The 13,198-nt window shown below is 37.9% G+C and overlaps 1 protein-coding gene across 14 annotated transcripts in view; it reads right to left on the minus strand.

Moving 5' to 3' along the window:
* CDH18 (cadherin 18) overlaps window positions 1-13,198 on the minus strand; it is a 526,603-nt gene that overhangs the window by 109,483 nt on the left and 403,922 nt on the right. The window lies entirely within an intron of this gene.

Raw genomic sequence — 13,198 nt, forward strand, 5'->3', positions numbered from 1 at the left:
CCCCCTCCTCAGTGGTCACTCTGAGGCCTTGCCCCCAGAGAGCCACTCCCATGTCCTTCCCCACTGGCCGTTCGGTTTTCCCCGCCCCCCTATATCTGGCAGCTCCGGGCCAGGAGACCCTCTCTCTTGCTCTGGAGGTCCTTCGAAGTCAGATGTGGCCTGGGATCTCTCCAGGCCCTCATTAAACTTTAGAACTAATCCTGAGGGAGAGCGCCTCTTTCCTTTGTTTGTGGGACCAGCTCGTCTTTGGACTCACATGGGAGCTTCTCCAAGCCCCCCGGGATCCAAGGAGAAATTCCTTCCCTCTGCCCATCTCGCCCCACTGCCCAGCTGGCCGGGCTCCACAGGGGTTCTATCCCCAAGGATTCGAGGGAGAGACGCAGCAGTAACTTAATTAATTCAGAGTTAACAGCAGTCTAAGCTACCACCTACCACTAGTAATTTCTAACTTTAAACACGTTACTTTTTATGTTATGTTCTCAATGTTACACCCACATTTCCAGCAAGCACAATAGCAAAACTAGATTATTTCATATTACTTCATCGACAGTTACTGAATCATGGAGCATGAACTAAAAATATATATGAGAATGACAAGTAACATAAAAAATATATTCAAAAGACAACTGAAGGTTTTCTGTAGAAATTGTTTTTCAAAGATAAATGCACTTTCTAATACACACAGGTACTTTTGTGCTTTTTCTTGTGCAAGAAAGCAGGTGGTTGAGCGAAAAAAGTTCTTCCTTCTCACTTGGATGCTAGACAGGAATCCCTTCCACTTAACGTCTTACACTAAACTATCTAAAAAACATTGTGACTGCCAATTTCAACAGCAAATCAGAGCTTTGATGTTTAATCAGACAAACTTTATTTAATTATTTCATAAGTGAAGTCTTATACCTACTAAGTACACCACTAACAATTCCATTTTGATTCAGAAAAAAAAAAAAATTACCACTTCTTATAAGATAGTTATTCAAATTATCCTCAGCAATAAACATTAATTTTCAGCTAAAATTATAAGGATAAAAAAACACTCTGCAATATTTCTTAAAATATGTTATCATGTGATATTTACAAAGAGATTAAAAACAAAAATTCTTTTAAAAACATCTTTCTTCTTCAAATAGACTTGACATTTTTTCTCTACCTGTTCGTATTTCTAATGGCAGAAAGGAGACACTGTAACAAACCAAACCACACATAAAGACAATAAAGTACAGTTAAATCCTGCATTTTTGTCTTAATGATTTCTGATTCAGTACTGAACGGTTAGACTTCAGAAGCTTAATACACCTTTTACTGAATAGCAAAAGAAAATCTCTTTCAAATAAATAGAGTTTAATCAGATTTTCTACCACTGACTTCTGTTACAGCAAAGTCACTGAAGTAGGCCATCAATGGGCAATGAAAAAGGAGCAATGCCATCATATTATGTTTTGGATTACACTAAGGTCTACTAAACCATTCTCTCAGAACAGTATAATTATCTATATCTATCTGTCCATCTATCTATCTATATATATATATTGCCGTTAAATTAAATCTATATGAAATCAGAAGTACTTGCTATGGAACCAGATGACATTACAGTGTTGCACAAGCACTGTGATGTTTATCACCAGAGAGGAGACCCTTTTTACTATGAATATGAGGACAAGTGATCCTCAGACAGACTCCCTTACCATTTGATGAATGGATGTTTCAGTGTCCATGTTATAGGAAACTGGCCAGCACAAACAAATGTTAACATGGAGTACTAGAATCATGTAGGTTGATGATCTGAACATGACCTGCCTCTTTCCACTTCAACTAGTCAAAATGAAAATGCTATCAAAGCCTTTTTCTGCTCTTCACTACGTATCAGGCAGGGTTTGCAAGCAGAGAATGTCCACAAAAGCCCACAGCTGCAGGGAACACCAGTTCAAAGGTTGGTTGCTCCCTTCACAAGTCTCTGTCCCCAGATCCTGCTTGCTCCTGAGGACAGAAAGTACGAATGTGGTCAGGGGACACTGACTGGTTAGAATGTGCTGGACTGTCCTTATCATATGCAAATTGAGTGAGCCCTGAAGAAAGTCCCAGATATAAAGTGAATTGAGATAACTGGGGCACTTGCAGAGAAAGGTACTCTGATATTCTTTTGAGCCACAGGCAGTTTGCAGCACGGCTAACATAATTGGCTGGGTTTTAAAAGTACCACAAAAGTTCCAAGTACTGAAAAAGACATGTGTCTAGATATTCTTCCAAGTCCTACATCCTGTAATAAAAAAATATTTTCCTCTCTATATTTGCACCAATGAGTATTTCAACTCATGCTCTACAAGATGTTATTTGTCAAAAAATCAATGGTGTAAAATTCCTAGCAATCGATAAAAGATAGCTAGTAATGCAGAGAAAACATTAGATTAAAAAATCCTAAACCTAACATGAATTTAAAACCACTGCCACTTTTTTACCTATTGCTTTTTATGTTCTTACCATGTAGTACAGCCCTATCAAAAATGAAATTCTTACTTATAATTCAGAATATTTTAAGTAAAATGGCTGACTTAGGAGAAAATGTAAAGGACATTTGGCTTTGATTTGTTATTCTGCTTCTGCCTAGGAGTATGTGTCAGCAGCTACATGAATAATTTTTAATTTTGAAGCCTTGAAATTCACCCTGAGGATTCACATCAGAAAGAAAGGATCTTCAGAAAGAAAATAAGAAAAAAATTAAAATACCACAGAATTGTGGATGTCATTTGGCAACATCTGTTAGTAGTATTATTAATTGAAAATGAATCAAAACAAAAAAATATTATTAGATTTTTACAGGCAACCTAATGCAGTACTTGATGAATACAGTAGATAACCCACAAAAAAGGTTTGTGGAGGTTAGGGCGTTCCTAAAGTCTTGCCAGGTGGACAAAATTCCTGTGAAGCCAAATTAGTCCACTTTCAAATTAAATACATCTGCAGGCATTTCACCTCTTTTATGGTTAACTGGTTAAGAAAAATAGTCAGTTCCATGCATCTCAGTATTTGTTTTGGTGGTAATGTGTATCTGATATATAAACCAGTAATAAGTTCTTGCACCAGGAGGCCATTCCTATGAGAAACCAGATTTTATAACTCTTCATATCTTTAAAGAACAAGAGAATCCTAAGAGAAACACATGGATGGTAAATATGTATCGCCCTTTTTTCACCCTCTACCAAAAAGTCACAGACTAAGCAACTATATTTAAATGTTCATTTTTAAAAAGTGTTTCATTTTACATCTGCTCTTCTCTGAAAAGGTGCAACTCCTGAAATGGATGTTTCAAAATTTATTAAAATTAAGAAATTCTGATTTTAGGTATTTATATATTTCTCTAAATTTTTTTCAGCAGTCCAGATTAAAAAATCCATTTGCAAGATGTTTATAATGGAAAAGCTATCACCAAAATAAAATCCAAAATACAGAATTTACAAGAATGATGACTATCCAAAACCTATGAAAAGAAGCAGAATTTTAAAAACTGTTACAAAAGTCAAATTAATTTGCACTACAAGTGTTTCATATTACATTTTACTCACTCTTAGTTTCCTGAACAAGAAGATGTTATTGGATTTTTTAATGCAATTCTATTATTTTTATTATTTAAATTCTGTTATTTCTAATAGCTCAGCATAAAATGAAACCACAGCATTTCAAAACTCTTGGACAATGTACTGCACTACATAAATTTGAGGTTAGAAGAAAAAAAATTGAATACTTTAAAAAAAAAGTATTTAACATCAATTTTTTTTCAGAATCGGAAAATGCAGTAGTTAGTATATATTATCAGAATTATTGAGAACATCTTGGAGACAGTATCACGCCTGAAACAAATCTAATCTACTTACTAAAACAGAGGATCATAAGGAAAAATCCAGAAGCATGATTATATAGGAGTGCAAAGTTCTGTTGAAAAATTTAAAACTTTGTTTAATTTGCCTAATTTAAACCAGTATTCTTTTTTTGTTCTCTTCAAAAGGGCAAAATAAACCAGAAATTTACCATAAAGATGTCCACTTTTAAAATGAAGGATTCCTCTTTAAAGCACAGAAGAATATTTTACCAAATGCAAAGGATTACACAAGTAAACACACTTGTATGTTCTTTCACTGATGCAGTTATTTTTACAGATGATTTTTACATATCCATTTTGCTAGGAAAGTTACTTTTAATCAGAACTGGTAACAATTAGATTAAAGCCTAGACTTAGGAAATCCACTGAAGTGGAAGGTTCTACACTGTGATACTTGCCATTGCCATTTCAAGTTGAAGACTAAGAAAAAGACTAAGAAAAAACCTCATCATAAGAGAGATTTCTGAGGATGAAACAGCCTTAGCTTCTGAAGTCCCTCATTGTATTTTCATCTTCAATTCAAGTAAGGGAAAGTTTAACTGAGAGGTGGTTATATATACAGGGAATTGGATGCAATCTATTGATCTAAAATCTATTTCTTGAAAGAACAGTTTGGGAGAGAATAAAATTGCATTTCATCTACCCGCTTCCCTTAGGATTTCTCCCATGATAGCTATATCTGCTTCTGGGACTGCAAGTGCTTCACCAAATTCCAGACAGGTTTCTATTCTTGCACCTTTCCTAGTGTTACAGATGGAGTTGAACCTTTCCTTGAAAACATCATAGGCATGCTTTGAAAATATTATGTAACAGAAATACTGATAATTAGATAAGGAAATAGGAAGGAAATAAGGACCAGCTAAGGAAATAGAAAGAGGATCAGCAACTTTAGAATACGTTAATATTGAATCATGGTTATAAATATAATAAAAAATGTCAATCCTGAAACGTTAATCCTGAAGAATGTGCCAAGAGAAAAACAAGACAAAACTATGTGAAAAAGAAAAAAAATACTTCCTTAGGGACCTAAATTATAGACTGCAGACAGAGCTTCACTCCTCTGCAATGGGTAGTGAACATAAAACTGCTTTTGCCTCTTCTAGTGTGAGAATTTTCAGGGGCTTTACCTAGTGCTTAAAATACTGCATAAGGAATGTACTAACTGCAAATTTGAAAAGTTCTGGGGTTTTTTTTGACTGAGGGATGAGTTTTAAAAATGGTTTTAAAATATGAATAAAGACATCCATCTTACAGAAGTTTGTTGAGAGCAGCACCTGCAAAACTATCAGGGCACCAGACGGCCTGGCAGCTTCTAGGAGCCAGGTGACAGGGGGTCCTGGTATGGTGATGGCAGGTCCTGGCAGCCTGTGCCACCCCCAGCCGGGGCACTGGAGCAACTCCAGTCCCAGGCCTTGGCATCTCCTTAGGGGGAAGCACCTGGGGAAAGGAACAGACTACCTCAGCCTGGCTGACACATGCTGACTAATCTAACTCTTCTAAAAAAACCAAACCAAACAAATAATTCTTGCTATCATTCACAAGTCAAGTCACAGTATGTAGGTGTAAACAAAGATAAGTAAAAAAAAAAAAAATTAAAAAAAAAAACAAAACCAAAACTAAACAGAATCTTCTACTGGAAATACAGTTACAGAGTCTCAGGAAGTCTGGTTAAGTCTCTCCTAAATTTTAAATTTAAAAATATGATGACAACTCATAAAGGCAGTTACAAAGAAGGGAATTTGCTGGTTACTGTGTTTGATCAGAGTCTATCTTCAGTCTTAGGGACCAGGGAAAGCCTACTTCTACTGCTTCAGCTGCAGCTCCTGGTCTTGATATAGCTGGCAAGGGAATGAAAACTCATTGTGGAGCACATTCAGAAAATATGAACACCACCCAAGGGAAATGGACTAAATTTATTGTAAGACTTCATATTCCCCACTCGCACAGGCACTGATGGTGGGAAGGTGGCAAATTTGAATATTCAAGACAAGAAAAATGCTGTCATACAACTGGCAAATGTTGAATTTCCTGGATAAATCACAAGTTTCTTGATGTTTTCTGAAAGTAATTTATTTTTCCCTTTCTCATCAGGTATGAACTGAATTATAACAGTCCCCAAATGTTTTCTTGGTTATTACTGTAAAGGTGGTGTAGAGTTGGTTTATATATATGCTGTGCTTCTTTATTCATATAGATGGCCAACAGATATGGAGGTTTTGTTAATTTTATAAAGTTTTTTTTCACTTTTTCTTGAAAGGCATCTCAACTGCAGATAGATTATTTTGCTGGTTAAGATTTCTTTAGGACCATTTTCTTTATACTTCTTTATACTTCCTTGGCAAATCATTGTCATCATACTAGTTTTTTGTTATGTATGGTCTATTGCAAGGCAAGATGTTATCAGACACATTTATTCAAATTGTAACTGAAAATGTACGCATTGTTCTAAGAGGCGAGACTGATGGGAAAGCAGATGCATACATTTATTGACCTAATGTAGATTACTCATGAATTCTGAGACTAGCCCTGTTTTTAAACCACAGGATTTGTGAGAATTTCAAAACTAAAATAAATACATTAATAAAAAAGAAAACAGTATCTTCAAGCAGTTCTGTATTTATAATTTCCTTTTCACATGTCTACCACTACTGGTCTTCTCCACTCCAATGTGAATTAGCATAAAATATCAAAATATGAATGGCAAAAATCTGACCTTACTGAAGCTTATTATTAAAGCAATAACATTATTAACACAATATATCTGAAAGAAAACCCAACAAATAAATCAAAAACAACATAAAACAACATAAACTAAAACAACATAAAACAGAACTGCAAGGAATTAGGTCCTTTAAAAATATATATAAACAGTGTATCACCAACCATAAGCAGACATTTTAACATTACCAAACTGGTAGATAACAACCCCTGAAATAGAACCTCAATGACACTTTGCCTCATTTTCACTGCAAAGTTCCATTGTCACCTTTAACTGTATTTCTGAAAATATATCCTCAACTATAGCAATATATGTAAGAGTTTGTGAAAGGGAAAATTAAGCTGGAAAAGGGAAATGTGGATCAAGAAGGAGACATAACTATGAATTAGGATGCCCCTGTGAAGTTCAACTTAATGCCTGGTTCTGTATTTTATTTTCATTTCTCTAGCCAAAACTTTAAGCCTGTGTGTGGGGACAAATTTTTTTCAATGCCTTGGTGATTCTTTCTTCTAGAAATAGGTATGTAAATAATAACCTCTTGTCTAGGAAAAGGACACCTATTAACTAAATTAAAGACAGCAAAATCACCTCCTTATTTCACAACTATAAAGACTGATCTGTGAAAGTATTGCCTGGGGCAGAGCCTTTTAACAGTCTAGTGCACCAATCTTCTCAGCCACTGTCCTGATTCTCATCCCAGCTGAGCTAAAAACTACAGTAATGTTTTATTTGTTTTAGGGTGTAATCTTATTAATTCCCTTTCTCTAAACACATTTTATCACACATGTAATTTTCATACTTTGTTAGGACGAATAAGCCTTCTATGTTTAAAAACAGCAAACTTAAATTATTGGTTCATATCTGCCTTGTGTAAGGTTCAAAGATACAGACATAAACATGGATTTATAAAAATACCTCTACTCTAGAGAAATAGACATTTTACAGGCACTTGCGATGCAATGTTTTCATCATAGCAAGATCTTTAAATTTTTCTAAGAGATACAGCATGGTATTTTAGACCTTTAAAACAGAACAAACTCTTTACAGCTCTCAATATCTCTGAAAAGATATGAATGTCTGGAAGTATAAAAAACCAAGCCTAACAAATATTAAGATTAGGAGTCTTTTCCAGTGTCTAATAGAAAGTAAAAGCAAAGATATTAAATGGTAAACAGAGAGCAATTTTGTATCCAAGAGAAAGACCTTAAAGGAGGTGGCAACAGAATCTATCCTACATTGTGTATGTCTCACTGTTTTCAGTTCAGGACTTTGAGTCTGATAACATAAATAAAAACAGTGCTTTACCTGTGCACTGATCTTGATTGGAATAGATCATTTTCTCCATAGCAGCTCATATGGTGCTGTTTTGGATTTGTCACACCAACAGTGCTGACGACACAGGGATATTTTAGCCTTGTCAAGGAGTGCTTACATCAACACAGACTTTTCTGCTTCTCACACCACTCCACCATTGCCAAGGCTTGGGGTGCACAAGGAGCTCAGAAGGAACACACCTGGAAGAGCTGACCCAATGGACATTCCATATCGCATGAAATCGCAAAAAGCAAGAAAAGTGGGAAGAAGAAGGAGAAATAAAAGACACTCAGAGTTATGGCATTTGTTGTCCCTGGTCACTGTAATGTATGGTAGACCTCTGCTTTCCTGAGGAGAGCTGAACTACTGCATGCCTATGGGAAGTGGTGAATCAACTCCTTTTTTCCCTTTGCATTACATTACTTTTACCTTCCCTATTAAAATGTCTTTATCCACTTGCATCATTCCTTTTCTCTCTCCCATTGCATTGTGTGGGGAGCGAGTAAGAGGCTGTGTGTGTCTGAGCTGTCTACCAGGCTTAGCCCAGATTAAGATATCATTATGTTTTAAGTGGAAAATATAAAAAATAAAATAATGTCTACCAACAAAAGGAACACAGTACAGAAGTCGTGGTTAGGAAGTGAAAATGATATTATAGCCTGGGAACTTGTCAATTGCCAATTAATGGCTACAGAAACACATGTGTTTTCTTTTTTTTTTGGGGGGGGGGGGTGATATAAATTTTTTTTTTTTTTGAGAACAACTTGTGGCTGAAGAGCAGCAAAGATGTTCCAGGGTAGTTGTTCACACCACTAGATGGGGAAAGAGTAACAAACACAGAAACAAACAAGAGAGGAAAAGCCAAGGAATTGTTTCTTCCCTACTTCTGATCTCAATGTCCAAATCACATGGTTCATCTCACAGAAGAAAAACAAGTTTAGAACATTAGGCAATCTTTTTTCCCAGCTTGTCTGCCTCCTATGCTTGTCCTTTTTAACTATATGGGAGATAAATTATTGGTAGATATCAAACAAAGAAAATACAGTGCCAGAACACTGTTCCTGATGAGTGACCAATCCATCTTGTGCCCTGCAAAGACTGCTCCACAAAGTTTCCTGGAGGAAACTTTTATGCCAAAAATTGCATAAGGATACATAAGAGGGATGACATACCACCAAATATCAGTCACCCTAAGTGAAATTGAGCTACGTTGAACAAAACATTCTGCCTCTCCATTCTGTACAATTTTGATTAGCAAAGAACTTTCTGCATTGTTTCTATGATAATGGAAAACAAGGTCTAAGCAACAAGGTTTTTAGTTGTACCAATGCCCACACAAAATCTCTAACTATACAAAATGGAAATTTTTCTAGTTAAAAATCTAAAAGAACCAGCAGATTTTTATGTTGTCTGATGGTCTAAGTTATTCTTCAAATGCCTCTTTAGAAAACAGTAAGAGTATATCAATATTTTGAACACAAAAGAAAAGTGTGAGAATTAAGTCCATTGTTCAGAGAAGTTTTTTTTAAAGTGTCAAAACTGTAGGTGTAGAAATTCCAATATTTATTTTAAATTGAAAGCAAAAGACATTACAATATTTACTCTTAGCTGAGAGCTGACAGATGACACTCTCAAACAAGTGTTCATGGCAATATTTTTAGATTATGTATATATTTCTGTTCCTTCAGGAATGGAGGAGCACACTGTACAGTACCTGGTGGAATTAGAAAAACAAAGAAAGACTCCTTCAAATTTTGAGTTTGAATTCCTAGTGACCTTCTTGTCAGTGAACTGCAGACATTGGAAAAGGTCTACACTAGAGACACAATTTCTGTTACAACATTTCAGAAATTCCTTGAGGGAAATCAAACCTATGGAAACCTGAATATGAAATACAGCTATTAGAACTTCAAGATAAAATTTCAGTACCTATGCACAAAATCATGTTATTTTAATCCTACACATTTTTTGAAAAACGTCTCACTCATTACAATAAACTTTCAAACTGATTCTTCATTGTGACCTCCCCTTGGTACTGAGTAGAAACCAATCACATATAATGAAGTTGGAGTTTTCAGCAATAGCTATTAAAAAGTGTTCTGCAGTGCAAGCACATGTAAAATTCTGAAGTTTCATCACAGGTATTTCTTTATCTAGCCCAAGAAGAATGTGTCATTAGCAGAATTTTACAGTTGACAACCCTTTTGGTGAAGAGTATTTTCCTAATATCTAACCTAAACCTTGCCTGGCCCCCTTGTGGCCATTTTCATTTGACTCGTTACTTGTGAGGGGAGACAGTCGTCCACTATGCTATATCCTACCTCCTTTCAGGCAGTTATAGAGAACAATCAGATTTCTTCTGAGCTTCCTTCACTCCAGTGTCCAAGACTGAAGACGAAAATGTTTCCTATTACCATCCGAGTAGGAGTTGTCTCTGGGCAGTTTTCCTTATCTCCTATTAATAGGCCCATCAATGTCTTGCCACATGACTCAGAGATAACACATTCTAGGAGACAGTTCTGTTTAACAGGTGATTAAGGACACGCTTCATGACTCAGAATACCATCAGCCCATTGTGAGATGCTCCGCCCAGGGGGAGGAACTGGGCATTCCCACCTGGATAAATCCAGGGATTTCTAGACAGAGAGGCAGCCTTTCCACAGTTTTCCGAGAAGGTACAGCAACCACATCTGCCATTCCAAGAGGACTGCAGCCACTCCAATTTGGACTGCTACCAGCACACTGGCCAGAGGGGTGTCAGGTTGTATTCTGACATGGTCAGTGGTCTTCCTTTTGTATCATTGCATGTATTATTGTCTTTTTCCCTTTTCCCAATAAATTGTATTTCTGACTTGGAGTCTCTCACTGGTTTTGCTTTCAAACCAGAACATCCAGATAGGCCAGTATAATCTTTTTCAGTTGCTTCTCATAAGACTTGTGCTCCAGGCCCTTCACCCACTTTATATTGTCCTTTACACACATGGTTTCAAATTACAGTTTAAAAGCCCATCTCCAAAAACTGATATATGAGGTTACGTTCACTTTAAGACCTCTACATGAGCCTGGGAACTGGCTGTGGTGCCTTAGTTGTGGATTTTGGGGGTTGTCATGCGATATTCCTTCAGAGTAGAAGTATTCAATTTATGTAAGATACTGCTATGGCACTGTAAGGTTATTTAAAAATTGTTGGAGCCTCCGATCAGAATGCAATGAGATACTCAATGCACTTCATTTTCATATTCATTTAGCAGTCCAATATGAACTAACCTGCATTTCAGCAGGAAATCACTAATCCCAGTAAACATGCTAATTTTAAACAGATGTCACTAAGAAAGATATTTCAACTTAAAAAATCTTATTAGGAAAAATAGGGATGCTTGTTCAAGAAAGTGGCAGAAATTGATTTCTGAAATTATTTTCTTAACTGATATGATTTTCTATGCATGCAGGGACATAAGGTCATAGAATATCTGATCATTATTTCAATTAGGACAGTAGACTCTTATCTGGAATATCATGACGGACTGTTCTACTAAAGCATAAAAAGAATGATATTTTTTGAACTGGAAAGTTTATTCAGTTTGTCTTTATAGCAGTATAAATTCTCTTGTCTATTATAAGAAGATGTAGTGGGCCTTAATTCATTAAATTAATAATAAATATTTCACCACTAAAATAACTTTATTTTAATAGGTTAATTCCTTAATTATATTATGAAGTATTCATGCTTATTTAGCGGTATTAAACTTGTGAATAACTTGATAAACAATATATTTTTCTTGTTTTGCAGAGGAGTACATATGCAACTTTAAAATTACACTCTTGTTACTATAATGCCACAAAACCTGCCTTTCCCATATGAACCATGGCCAAGAACATAAAAAAAATGTATAGGAATAGTTACAGATGTGGACAAATGTTACAGTGAGCTCGTGGGCACTCTATTTCCCCTTCCCCAGGGACCCTGTGACATTTCCTGTTTGTTCTCTTTTGCCCCGCTCTCCACACGGACACCACAGAATAAAGAGAGCTGAACCAACATATATTGGGGTAAGAGCCCCTTTTGGAAATCTTTGCCATTTCCTGATATTCCTCCCTGTTGTGACGCGGCAGGCACTCCCCTCGCCGCGGCACCCCGAGCGGTGCCATGCTGGGCTGCGAGAGGGAAGAGAACGGGCGGCCGCTCCCCCTGCAAAGCTCTGCTGTCCCAGTTGGTGACGCAGGGACAGACGAAGGCGACACGGGACTTGGGGGTGAACAGGATGGTTTTATTCAGTGAGCCCCAAGACCTCTTCAGGAGCGGGAGCAGAGGTTTTATACAAGAATTCAGGAGGAGGGGTATAGGAACAGCAACCAATAAGGGAATAGCAGGGGAGGAGTTTAGGGCAGGACTAACATATGACAAACCTATCAGGGGAAGCAAGGGAGTGGAATAGCACAAAGTAATCAATAGGGTGTTGAGCCTCACAGGGAATGCTCTGGAAGCAGAGGAGGGGGCTAGGAAGAATGACAGGGAAGGTTCCAGGGAAAGGGGCAGGGAAAGGGAGGATTGACAACTTGGAGATGAGGGGGTTAGGGGAGAGCTAGGGAAGATTGACAACTGGGGAGAGGAGGAGATTAGGGATGGGGGGGTGAACAGATATTGAACAAATATTAAATGAAAGAAAAACACACCACCGCACCTCCCCTCACAGCCTGCTTACCTCTGAGCTAGCCTAGGATATTTAGGGGGCTGTGCAAGGGGGGGAACATCAGTTGGCCCCCAACGTGTGCTGCCATGAGCCCACGAAGAAGCTGGAGGTACTATTTCATAGGATCTTGGTAGCTTTTTGAGACAGTCAACTGCCCTATTACTCTTGCTGCCTTTAAAGGCCTTGAGTTACAGGGAAAGGTCGGGGACCTCGACTGTGTACCCCAGGCGGGCCGGCTGGAGAAGGATCCCAGACGAGTTCATAGACGACCCCAAACAGTTCACAGGCGTGGTAAGTCCTCCGATCGCGTCACCCCAGGAATCGCGTCTGGCAGGGAGGGTTATTACCATAGTGACTGCGGGAAGCTACATGCGGGGGTAAAGCCAGGAACCCTTCGCACGCCAGCGTGGAGCCGGCGGGCTGAGACCCGCGTTCCCAGGGGGTGCAGTGACGGGAGGGAGACAGCAGCTGTGGCACAGCAGCAGGGGAAACCCCCTGTCCCAGAGTTAGGGCAGGAGCCGCTCCGGCTGCGGCGGCACAAGCGCCCATTCCCCCCGCACTGCCCCCGTTTGGATCCTGTGATGGCGGGAATTCAAACAA

Source organism: Lonchura striata, chromosome 2 (genome assembly GCF_050655825.1).
Source record: "Lonchura striata isolate lonStrDom1 chromosome 2, ASM5065582v1, whole genome shotgun sequence".
NCBI lineage: Eukaryota > Metazoa > Chordata > Aves > Passeriformes > Estrildidae > Lonchura > Lonchura striata.